Raw genomic sequence first — 12,855 nt, 5'->3', positions numbered from 1 at the left:
CCCCCTTGGTATACTGCTCTGGGCAACTTGTAATGTGGTCCTTAATGTCAAAGTACTAGCATCTCCTAGCAAGATTGCTAAACTTTAATTGTAGCAGTGCCAGGTCTTTTCAGCATCAAATTACAAAACAACAAAAATGTTTTAGATATTTAAAAAATGTATGTCACAATTCAAAGACTCGTTGTAAAACACCTGTTTGAGTACAGAAGCTGGGTGCTACACTCTCTCATTGCATGTTCATGCCAGATACTTTTATTGCATAGACCCAACTATGCCACTACGTGTCCTTGAATCCCATTGCTGCACTGGCAGTTTCACCTACAGTGAAGTCTCAGACATGCTTACATTGCCTTGTGGATTGGGTCTATTATGGGTGCCAGTCACGTGGTAATGAGGAGAGAGTAGGGGTGTGGGGAAACAACCTTTACAACAAAGATTTTACCACGTTGTGCCTTTACCACACATTTTTTAGCACATGGTTTACCACATGTAGGTATTTACAACGCATGTCTTTACCAAACATATAAGGTAACTTGGGGGTGTATCCCCTCACAAATATTTTGTATTTATATACATAAACAATGCGTGGTAATGACATAGTTTTAAAAGCATAAGCGTTGTAAAACAATATGAGGTACAACATACATGGTTAAGGCATGCGATGTATATCCCTGCGTTGTTGTGTTCTCGCCGCCTCAGATTTAGCTTTTCCTCTTCATATGGAGGCTGCTTTGCAGTGGTGGCTGGTAAACTTTAAAAGTGGTGGAGTGGAAATCTCTTTCTTGAGCCAAGTCGAGTAAGTGTCTGAATTGAGCGAGCCTGAACTCTTTTTGGAAGGTTTAGAGGGGTTATTTCACCAACTACGAAGAGTTTGAAAAGAAATAAGGCAAAAGGGTGCATTTTACATTATAATTTTCACAGACGCACTACCATGAAGGGGCACTTTTATGCTGTGCCAAGCAAGCCTTACCTCAGAAAACTCACCCTACCCCAAGAAAATTCTCACAAAATGGCTGTAAAACAGTGGGATTTTCAATGTAATGTTCCCTAAAAGTTGGTTAGATCTTTACGAATTGAAGGCAGTACAGAAAATGTGGTTATGGAAGGTCAAATATCTATTTTCAAAATACATACGGAATCTTTCTCACTATATCTTCCCATTTAGCCATTTTCAAGTAGATGCCCTCGGCCTGGTCGCTCACACACCTCCCGCCTGCTCCTTACCTGCTGGACCTCCTGCTGCCGCCTGCCGCCTGAGCCACCACAGGGCCGCCGAGCGCCGCCCCAGCCGCCACAGGGCCGCCAAGCGCCGCCACCGAGCCCCCTGGTTTCCCGCCGCTGCCCACGAGACCCCGCCCCCCCGCCCGCCGATTGGTTCCCGCGCTCCCCGCCTCCCCGCAGACCCTCCCTCCCGGCTCCCCTCTTAAGGGGACCCTCTCCCCCGTCCCAGGTGTGACCACTGTGCCCTCGGCCTGGTCGCTCACACACCTCCCGCCTGCTCCTTACCTGCTGGACCTCCTGCTGCCGCCTGCCGCCTGAGCCACCACAGGGCCGCCGAGCGCCGCCCCAGCCGCCACAGGGCCGCCAAGCGCCGCCACCGAGCCCCCTGGTTTCCCGCCGCTGCCCACGAGACCCCGCCCCCCCGCCCGCCGATTGGTTCCCGCGCTCCCCGCCTCCCCGCAGACCCTCCCTCCCGGCTCCCCTCTTATGACGCCCCCAGAGCGACCGCGCAGCGGACGCGCGCAGCGGGAGCACCGAATGAGCGCCGAAGGTGCGCCAAAGGTAAGCCCGTCTGCGCCCGTCCGCGCCTGGACCGCGCCCAGTGCCAGGACCCCTGGCCCCCGCAGACCCCAGCCCACCCGCCAGACTTACGATGCCGCCACCCTCAACGCACTCAACACCGGCCGAACCCCCGGGTGCTACCGAGCCACCCCGAGACGCACCCACGGACCCTTCAGCTGCCTCACCTGCAAGTTCACCTGCATCCGGACCTGCCCCGCACCAGCACCCGCCAAGCCGAACACCAGCAGCAACCACCTCAAGTGCATCCTGCTCAACACCCGCTCCGTCCACAGACACGCCGTTCAACTCTGGAACCTCCTCGACACCACAGCTCCTGACGTTGCCTTCCTCACGGAAACCTGGATGAACGACTCCTCAGCGCCCGACATCGCCATCGCCGTCCCAGAGGGCTACAAGATCATCCGGAGAGACCGCGACAACCAGACTGGAGGAGGCATCGCCATCATCCACAGAGACACCATCCGTATCTCGACCAACGCCGACAACACCCTGACATCCGCCGAACACCTGCACTTCCAGATCCACACCGACCCCAAGACCACCCTCAGAGGCACCCTGATCTACCGACCCCCGGGACCACGCACTCAATTCAGCGAAGACATCGCCGACTTCATCAGCCCGCACGCCCTCCCCTCGGCCGACTACATCCTCCTCGGGGACATCAACTTCCACCTGGAGAACAACAACGACCGCAACACCACCACCCTGCTTGACAACCTCGCCACCCTCGGACTCAAGCAGCTGGTGACCACCCCCACCCACCTCGCCGGACACACACTCGACGCCATCTTCTCGTCCAGCAAAGACATCTCCTTCAGCCACGCCACTGGACTCCACTGGACGGACCACAGCTGCATCCACTTCACCTTCAAAAGAACCACGGTCCACCACCACCAGCAACAGGCCGCACGAAGAAGCTGGAACAAGATCACAGCCGAACAACTCACCACATCCCTGAGCCAGCACCCTCCCGCCAGCTCACCGAACCCCAGCCAAGCCGCCGACAACCTCACGAAATGGATCTCCACCTGCGCGGACGAGCTCGCCCCTCTGAGGACCCCACCCAGCAGACCCGGAAGCAAGAAGGCCCCTTGGTTCACCGACGAACTCAAGAGCTCCAAGAAGAACTGCCTAGCCCTCGAGAAAGCATGGAGAAGAGACCCAACGCCGGACAACATGACTACCCTCAAGCTCGCCACCCGAAGGCACCATCAACTGATCCACGCCACCAAGAAAACAGCATTCAAGGACCGGTTGGACAACAACGCACACAACAGCAAGGAACTCTTCAACATCGTCAGAGAGCTCTCCAACTCCAACGCCGGAACCAACGACATCACCCCATCGCAAGACCTCTGCAACTCCCTCGCCTCCTACTTCCACAACAAGATCGCTGACATACACAACAGCTTCAGAACACAACCAACGCTCCCCACGACCAAACCAACGCCCCCCACCACCACCCTCAACGCCTGGACACCGATCAACCTCGAAGACACCATCAGCACGATGAACTCCATCCACTCCGGTTCCCCAACCGACCCCTGCCCTCACCACATCTTCAACAAGGCCGACGCTGTCATCGCACCCCACCTGCGGGACATCATCAACACCTCCCTCAACACCGCCACCTTCCCTGAGAGCTGGAAGCACGCCGAACTCAGCGCTCTACTAAAGAAACCAACGGCGGACCCCACCGAACTCAAGAACTACCGCCCCATCTCGCTCCTCCCGTTTCCTGCCAAAGTCATCGAGAAGACCATCAACAAGCAACTGGCAGCCTTCCTCGAGACGACTGGTTCCCTCGACCCTTCCCAGTCAGGCTTCCGGGCCAACCACAGCACCGAGACCGCCCTCATCGCTGCCACAGACGACATCCGAACCCTGTTGGACAACGGAGAAACAGCGGCCCTCATCCTCCTGGACCTCTCCGCGGCATTCGACACTGTCTGCCACCGCACCCTAGTGCAGCGCCTCAGCAACGTCGGGATCAAGGAGAAGGCACTGGAATGGATCATCTCCTTCCTCACCGGAAGGACACAGAGAGTCCGCCTGCCCCCGTTCAGATCAGAAGCCACGGAGGTCACCTGCGGCGTCCCTCAGGGCTCCTCGCTCAGCCCCACCCTCTTCAATGTCTACATGAGCCCCCTTGCGGCCATCGCACGCCAACATAACCTGAACATCATCTCCTACGCCGATGACACCCAGCTGATCCTCTCCCTGACCAACGACCCCGCCACCGCCAGAGCCAACCTACACGAAGGGATGAAAAACGTGGCCGAGTGGATGACGACCAGCCGCCTGAAACTGAACACAGACAAGACGGAAGTCCTCATCCTGGGCTCCTCACCCTCCGCCTGGGACGACTCCTGGTGGCCCCCTGCCCTGGGCAACGCACCCAAACCGACAGACCACGCACGCAACCTGGGCTTCATCCTGGACTCCTCCCTCTCCATGACCAGACAAGTCAACGCCGTCTCCTCGTCCTGTTTCAACATCCTGCGCATGCTACGTAAGATCTTCCGGTGGATCCCCACCGAGACCAGGAAAACAGTCACCCAGGCCCTCGTCACCAGTCGACTGGACTACGGCAACGCCCTCTACGCCGGTACCACCGCCAAGCTCCAGAAGAGACTCCAGCGGATCCAGAACGCCTCGGCGAGACTCATCCTCGACGTCCCCAGACGAACTCACATCTCCAGACACCTGAGAGACCTGCACTGGCTCCCGATCAACAAAAGAATCACCTTCCGGCTCCTCACCCACGCACACAAAGCCCTACACAACCAAGGCCCGACCTACCTCAACAGCCGCCTCAACTTCTACGCTCCCAAACGACACCTCCGCTCGACCAGTCTCGCCCTCGCAGCCGTCCCCCGCATCCACAGAGCGACAACAGGAGGTAGATCCTTCTCCCACCTGGCCGCCAAGACTTGGAACGCCCTCCCCACCGAACTACGCCTGACCCAAGACCACCTCTCCTTCAGGAAGAAGCTCAAGACCTGGTTGTTCGAGCAGTAGCGGACCCCCCCCCCCCCAGCGCCTTGAGACCCTCCGGGTGAGTAGTGCGCTTTATAAATGCCTTTGATTGATTGATTGATTCTCACTCATATGTTTTGGCTGAGACTCTAATCTAGGTGGAAAGGGCAAGGTGCAGAAGTGACAAGTTATACAAATTTCAATCACAGGATGTGAACAGCACAGTGTGGTAAAGGATGATATAGAGTCCAGCTGTACAAGTAGAATACTTCTTTATTGTAGCTTGGTTCCAGAATAAGAGAGTAGGAGAGTAGGAGAAGATAGATAGTACAAGTGCAGCCCAAACTCGTCAGCAACCTTGAAGCTGTCACCACAGGAATCGATTTCACATTTATGCTCCTGGTGCTCGTCAAACAATGCCCTTGCTCGAGCCACATCGTTGGTCAGCTCGACGGCATTATTAAGTGCAGGCATCTCTGTCATCCAAGTGGTAGTCCCGGAAGACTGCGAGGAAGTGTTGGAGCCAGTAGGAGTCGTTGAGAACTCCCATAAAAAACGTGGTTGGCAAAAGGTAGCACGAACAGCATGCCCTGCGAATTCCAAGATGGCGGCACGCTGCATCACGCCGTCTGTGCAAGGGGAGACATGAGACAATAGAACACAGAGGATTAACGTCATTGTGGCACCATGGAAACCCCACACGACAGAAAGTAGAGGTAAGAGCACGCGCTGGGACAGACGTGGGAACACTTTTGAAAAGGGCAGCTCGTGTGTATTTGAAAAAGTAAACTGCCCAAAAGGCTCCGCAGTAATAGGGCTCTCCATGTCCACGGCAATGCGCACAAATGCACAACCAAGTTACCTCAACACGGTTACCTCACTTGGTGTTGCAGTACACCAACCACAGAAACTCTCCTCTTGTCCTGTCAGTGCTTCTTCTCAAAGCGCCCTGCCAAGTACAGACCCAAGAAGTGCTGGCAGCGAAGGGACGGCACACCTCCTCCGCAGGGCGTGCGAGAGCACCGACACACGTGGTTTTTGTTAAATACTTTTGGATCCTCCCAACACCCTTGGTTCCTCTAGAGCAGGCGCTAACTTCCACAGCAGGTTGACACGTAGTGTCAGAGGATGTTGGAAGGTTTCCCTCAACATGCCATGCTGCCCAGAGTGTAGAAAGTACTCACTTTGTCCACGAGACGAGGGCGTGACTTGTGAATTTCAATAGGCGTTTTGAAAGCCTTCAATGTCCTTGGTTCCTTGTCCTTCAGTTCCTTAGTTGTCCTTACTCCTTACTCCAGAAGTTGTCCTTACTCTTACTCCATGCCAAGGTTCAAAATCGTCGCCAAAATGTGGTAAAGGAAGATGCACAGTCCAGCTGTATAGATAGAATAATCCTTTATTGTAACTTGGTTCTAGGATAGGTGAGTAGGAGAAGGTAGAAGGTACAGATGCAGCCCCACCAGGAGCAGGCTCCTAGCAGCTCAGCTTGAGATGACCAACCGACAATCTAAGCACAGAGAGGCACTCAGGCATTCTATGATGACATGGTATTCCAACAGAGCAGTACAATGGGGAATAGTAGAGAAGTAGTTTACTACACACAGCTAGACAATTATTACAGGTTCACTCAGCTGCTCTATTGCTCAGTTACAAACAGATCACGTGGCAGTAAGACAGCAATTATGTTTGGCTACTAAACATCATCTTTTCATGTTCACAATGCACACACTTGCATTAGTACAGATTCTGCTTTTCATTTCCATTCACCATCAAATACGAGGTCTATTATATGGTGAATATTTTCACCATTCTTATACAAGGGATAGACAGAATTGGGTCAAGAATGGAATTAGCCTGAATTTTGTTTGGAATGACAGCAGGTTGGGAAGGGTGGCCCACTATTAGGAAAGAGATTAGTCAGAATATTGCCATAACTTACCCCAAATGTCTATGCTGGACCATTATGTCAGGGTTGTCCACTCTGTCCCAAAGAATACACAAAGTTGCCTCAGAATGGGGTAAGTGGGGTGCTGAAATTTGGAGCGTGCTCGGCAGCAGTGGTTGTGGCCGTACGGCAATGGCTGCAACTGGCAGGGAGAGCAGGCAATCCTTTGTTTACAGGCACGTAAAAATTAGTTGCTGACACACCTTACCCTGCACGGCTATGATGGTCAAATGTTTGGAGATGGGCCACAAAGAACATCAGATGGCAGGAAGTTCTCACGCTGGAAACTCGTATCTGGTGGGTGGATATACTGGCATCCCTACAGAGAGTAGAAGGGGACCCTGTATAATGCAAGGGGCCTGATCCCCTCTGAAACACTGCAGGTGAAATACGAACTGGTGGGTAGCCAATACTTGCACTATATTCTGATCCAATGCCTCATAAAGGAATGCATAGGTCAGATCGAGAAAATCCCGGATGAGAGCCCTCTGGAATCTTGGGTGCTCTGCGCCCCACTGCACAGGCATGCCACATTGGCTGTGTACAATACCCTGCTGGCCCACAGTACCCCGCCGCTGCGGGACCTGTGTGAGAGAGATGGGAGGGCAGCCTAGGTAAGTTTGATGACAAGTGGGGAGAAGCCTGCCACTACTCTGGTGAGGTGGTCATACAGGTGAATTTTAGGTTTATCCAACTTATAATACTTCACAGGGCATACTATACGAGGGCGCAACTCTTTGCTATGAGACGGTGCCCGTCTGACAGGTACTTACGGAGCTGCATGACACGGGGCTCTTTGATTCACACAATATGGGAGTGTCCAAAATTGTGACACTTCTGGATGGGGATGGGAAACAGGGTATCCAGAGTCATAGATACCACACTAGACATTACTCCAAAACTTGTCATGTTAGGCATCTGGGGTGAACAATCACTGGACAAATATACCCTCTTGTTCTGCAATATGGCAATAATGGTGGCCATGCGGGATGTGATCCAAAAATGGAATGGTGTTGAAGTCCTAAGGGTGGAGGACTGGGAGCGTAATATGGACTTGTGTATGAGGGCGGAAGAAAAGATCTGCAAAGCAAGAGCCTGCCCAAACAAGTTCAAGAAAAAGTGGGACATGTAGAAGGCCTGCAATGAAGACATGGAGTGAAGCTCTGAGGGAGTGGCAACTGCTAGTTGTGTGGGAACAACTGAAGAGATATTTGCCATGATTGAGCCACAGACAGGGGACACCGTGCCAATGGCTGTTGATGGGGGATGGAGGGGGAATAATGCAAACAGTCCCTCTAATTTATGTGTGTACTGGGAGGGGATTGTCTCTCTGAGAGCCTGTATGATGCCTATGGGGGTGGGTGGTGGGCAGGAACGGTTGAAATCTTTGCAGGTGGTTGTGCTAGCCAGAGGCAGCTCTGGGCAGTCCCAGGTCACCATTATAAGGTGGGCCAAGGTGTAAGCTGCTTCTTTCACAGCTGGCCCACAGTCGCCTCCTGTCTGCTGGTCATCTGCTCCCTTGTTACTCCCCCTGCCGAAGCTGCTGGACGACACTCATGGGTAAATATTATGATAGGGTTAGCCATGATGTCACAAAGGATGCCCATAGTGTGTCACTAATGGCCCCTAAATATGTCGGGGGAAATTGCGAACAATATGTCACTAATCAGACATTATTTTCTAAAGTTTACCAACATGCCCCAAAACATTCCGAGAATATGTCACAAATGGGGCATTATTGTGTTAGAACAAGCTACATGCACCTAAAAATAGCTATAGTATGTCATGTACTCCAGGGTGATACAAGTCACCAGTGATCAAACACATATACACAAATGCACATACAGTCACACCAATACATCCACAGACACATCTTCACCCTCAATTGCGACTAGTTAGCATAATGTAAATCATTTAGGTAAAATTACAAATGAAATGACTTGGGACCTAGTACAGATCTTGCTGTTGCTTCTCTCAATGGTAGACTGTGGTCTCAAGAAAAATAAAATGTTGACATATGAACTGGCGCCCTGTGTATAGTTTTCTTTGACAAAATCAGAAATCTATTGAAATATCTTATTGTAACGCAACCCAAAGATTTAACTGATTGCTTCCGGCTTTGATTTCCATTGGCTGCACACTCTCGAACAGTCATATGTTAAATTGTCACTCTCATTTAACATTATTTATTAAACATAAATAACTTTCCATGATTTATCCACCAATGCAGAAAGAACCCATACTTTCCACTGCTGAGACGCAAGAAATCTCGAACCAAAGGTTGTGCGCAGTCCTTTAAACGTGTCCCACAGAGTGCACACATTATGAAGTGCTGCGAAGGGGTAGTGATTGAAACAGGGACACGATTCTGAAAGGCCAAATTTAAACAACATGTTGTTTCTCAACATTATGAGCACAGTCAGATCAAAGCAAAAGACACACAATTGATGGACGGAATGATGAACAAATCAAAACATTCACCCCCAGTCAAAAGATCTGGGCCTAAATCCATTGTTTTTTTGCTCACTATGCCATTCCAGCTTGAACCCAGCCATATGCAAATCAGTCTTGACCCTGTGCCTCATGGGAACAGTACAGCCTGAAATGGTGAGCAAAAGAACGATGGATTTAACACAGATCTTTTGACTAGGGGTGAATGTTTTGATTTATTCTGCATTCCGTCCATCAATTTTGTGTCTTTTGCTTTCTCGCCCTAAGTGCGCCGGGTATGCCCAGACGTGGGTCCCGGGCTCACTGTGCCACTAGATTCAAGCTATCCTGGCTGAAGAGGGGTGAAACCCCAGATCTCTGTACTGGGGTGAATGTATGACATTGTTCTGCATTCTGTCCATCAACTGTTATTTTTGCATTTGTCACCCCGAGTGGGACGGGTGGGTCCCGTGCTCTCCATGCCACTGGAATCAAGCTATCCTGGCTGAAGAGGGGTGAAACCCCGAAACCGGTCCTAGGATGCATGTTTCCAGTCCAGGGAGGACCTGGCTTGGCAGTTCGGGCTGGACTGTTCCCATGAGGCACAGGGTCAAGACTGATTTGCATATGGCTGGGTTCAAACTAGATAGGGTCAAGACTGATTTGCATATGGCTGGGTTCAAACTAGAATGTGAGCAAAAAAACTATGGATTTAGGCCCAGATCTCTGTACTGGGGTGAATGTATGACATTGTTCTGCATTCTGTCCATCAACTGTTGTTTTTGCACGGTCCGATCAAAAGCAATGTAAATAGCACTAGCCACCAAGCGTTGAGAAGCGGACAAACATACAGTGTGTTTAGAAATGCTTCACTGCCACTGTCAGTAAATGTAATGTTTCTATGCCCAAGGATCACATATGCCACTAGTTTGGAATGCATGAAGAGGAGGGGGGGAAGAGTGTCGGGCCCTCGGGCGGCTCACAAAGCATAAACCTGCGAGCACAGCAACTGCCTTTAGAGAGTTCTTAGACAAGGAGTTGAGGCTACGAAGGCCACTGACAACCTCTAACCAGGCTCTAGTCGGTGCACCAAATACCCAGCTGTCCTACGTGGCAAACAATAGAATCCGCCTCATGTTTTATGCCTTCCCATCTTTACATCCACAAATCACTCTTCTTCTCCGACTGTAAAGTTGCCTTTGGTGAAAATCACTCACCATCACCAATCAGGAGCGGTAACCAGCACGGCAAAGATAGTCATAGTGGCGGTGCCGGCATACCGGTTTCTAGAAAACATTGAATACAGACTGACGTACAATGCCGGCCCCCGGGGAAAGTGAAGGTCGCAGACCAGTTTTCCCCCGGGGCACTTCGCGCGATAGCCGGAAGGACAAGGTAGGGAGGGAGTAAAAGAGATGGGGAGGGGGCGGGAGTTGGAGGGTATAAAGGTGTCCTGGGAGGGAGATCCGGCCTCTTCCTGACACCTAGCACCACCGGGAGGGCATGAGAAAAAGTTAGTAGGGTTTCTGTTGAGCCCATTAGTCAGGTTAGCCAAGGAGTCAGCAATAATGCGGCGGATCCCCCGGATAGTATGCTGTAGGGGAGCCTACCTCTCTGAGCTGGTGTTTTCCTCCGAGGGAGGCACTCACAATGGTAGAGGCCTGGGGGCCACGCCGCTCGAGTCATGTCTGGTGGGCCGGGCAGATCTCCCGAGGACTGGTATTAGACCAGGTGGGGGGTTGGCAGGATCCGACACACACGGTTGAATCCGGTGGGTTTGCGGCAGCGGTGGCAGCATGTAAAGTGGAGCTGCCACACGCTGAAATAGCATTTGGGGGCCGAGGGCAGGGCCAGAAACAGGACGCGTCCGGAGCAATGGGCAGAGGCGGGAGAAAAAGCATGCCCTCGCAGCTCCCTGGCGGCACACGGCGCTGAGACGGTGAGCAGGGGGGGGCTGCCCTATGTGTGCCGGCGCCACAGAATGCAGAGCCGGCGACCGCAATGCCAAATTTGCCCCCTGAGGAGAGCGGGCTTCTGGAACCACCTCGGAGGCTTTCACCTGGGAGCAGTGTAGTGCAGCGAATAGGCAGCCTGGGCCTGCACTACAGAAGCCCAGAGGGGTTGGGGCCCAGGGCTGGAAGTGTACTCCGGACCCCTCTACCCTCCGGTCCCAGAGGGCCCTGGTAATGATGGGAAGGGGGGATTACCCCCCCAACCCCTTAGTTGGTAGGGTTATGTAGTGCGAGGCATGCTCTGGGAGCAGCGTTGGTTTACCCCAGGATCTGTGGAGATAGGGGCCAGGAGGTGGGAGACCAGGGAGCGAGAGACGTAGGTTGCCCCGAGTGGGGGGATGGGGACCCCTCAGCCAGTGCAGCAGGTTCAGGGTGACTTAGATAGGTGCGGAGGGGACTGCAGGGGTGGGTGGGGTCCTGGGTTTTCAGACAGGTGGGCCCCGGAGAAGGCGGAGAGGGACTGTCAGCAATGCGGTGAGGCCCTGTGGTGCACAGGACCCCCAGGTTGGAGGAGCCTGGTGGGGGGTGGGATCAGGACCGGCAGGTGAGGCTGGTAGAAAGGGGGCAATGTCAGCAGGGGGCCATGTCGGCTCCAGGACACTGGCCAGAAGCAGCAGGGGGTTCTGCTCCGGCCTACCCTTCCACTAGGGATTGCGCAGCGAATGCAACAATGAATGAGTGCACCAAAATGAATGGCACGGATGCTAAGAGTAAGATGTGAGACGACGTTTGGGGCGCAATGGAGAGTGAGAAGGAGATGGTGCTGGGTTATGGGGATGAGAGTGACAAATGGGAAGGGGGAGAAGTGTTTGATGATGGGGATGAGGGTTCTGGATGCTCTTGAGCAGGGAGGAAAGGCAACCAGAAAGATTGGTGTTTTGCAGAAGGCAAGTGCGGCCAAAGACGAAGCGAAGTCCGCTGAGCAAAAGAGAAACAGCATCCTGAGGCAAGGACAAGGAGGTCCTAGGCAGACTCTCAAGTAATGGAGATGGGCGGACGACATGGGACCAGAAGGAGCCAAGGGCGTTAGAGGGAAATCCTGCCGATCAGTGGGTGTGGGTGTCGGGCTGTGAGAGATTTGGCAACAAAAAACAGGTGCATTTGGATAGGGCAATTACCTTGCTGAAACACATGGAAATTATCTGTAAGGCACAGCTGCATGTTGAGAGTTTTCGCATGGCTGAGCTACGATGAAGAATTTGGGCCAGGGTCAGCACCGACTCAGATAAACCGTGGTGGAAGTAGATCTGGAGCTATAAATGCAGTGGATGCAGTGGATGTCATCGACCCAATCCTCAGCATCCACACATGCAGCCAGTGGCTTACCAGTGACTTATCAGTCCTTTCAAGAGCATACCGCTGAAAAGGGAGCAGAAGGGTCTATTTTGGGGGAAGGGGATCAGGTTTTTTACAACAAAAACAGGCATGGTCCACCACGGGGGTAGGTGGGAACTTTACCAAAGGTTTCTGCACCAGACACCCATGTAAGTTAAGAACGAATGCTGCAAGTGGCTGGGAGGCATCCACTCACACAAGGTTTCACGCTGGCCACCCTGGCAGAACATGGGCCCTACCCCAGTTAGCTTGAGGCCATGGGCCTGTGGCACTCAACGTATCCCGACAGGATGCCGGCACTACGGAGACGGTGGGGTTTTTTGTCAAGGGTTTTTGGGTAGGAGAACAAGC

The sequence above is a fragment of the Triturus cristatus genome, chromosome 3_1 (genome assembly GCF_964204655.1).
Source record: "Triturus cristatus chromosome 3_1, aTriCri1.1, whole genome shotgun sequence".
NCBI classification, from domain to species: Eukaryota; Metazoa; Chordata; class Amphibia; order Caudata; family Salamandridae; genus Triturus; species Triturus cristatus.
This window is presented reverse-complemented; position numbering follows the sequence as displayed.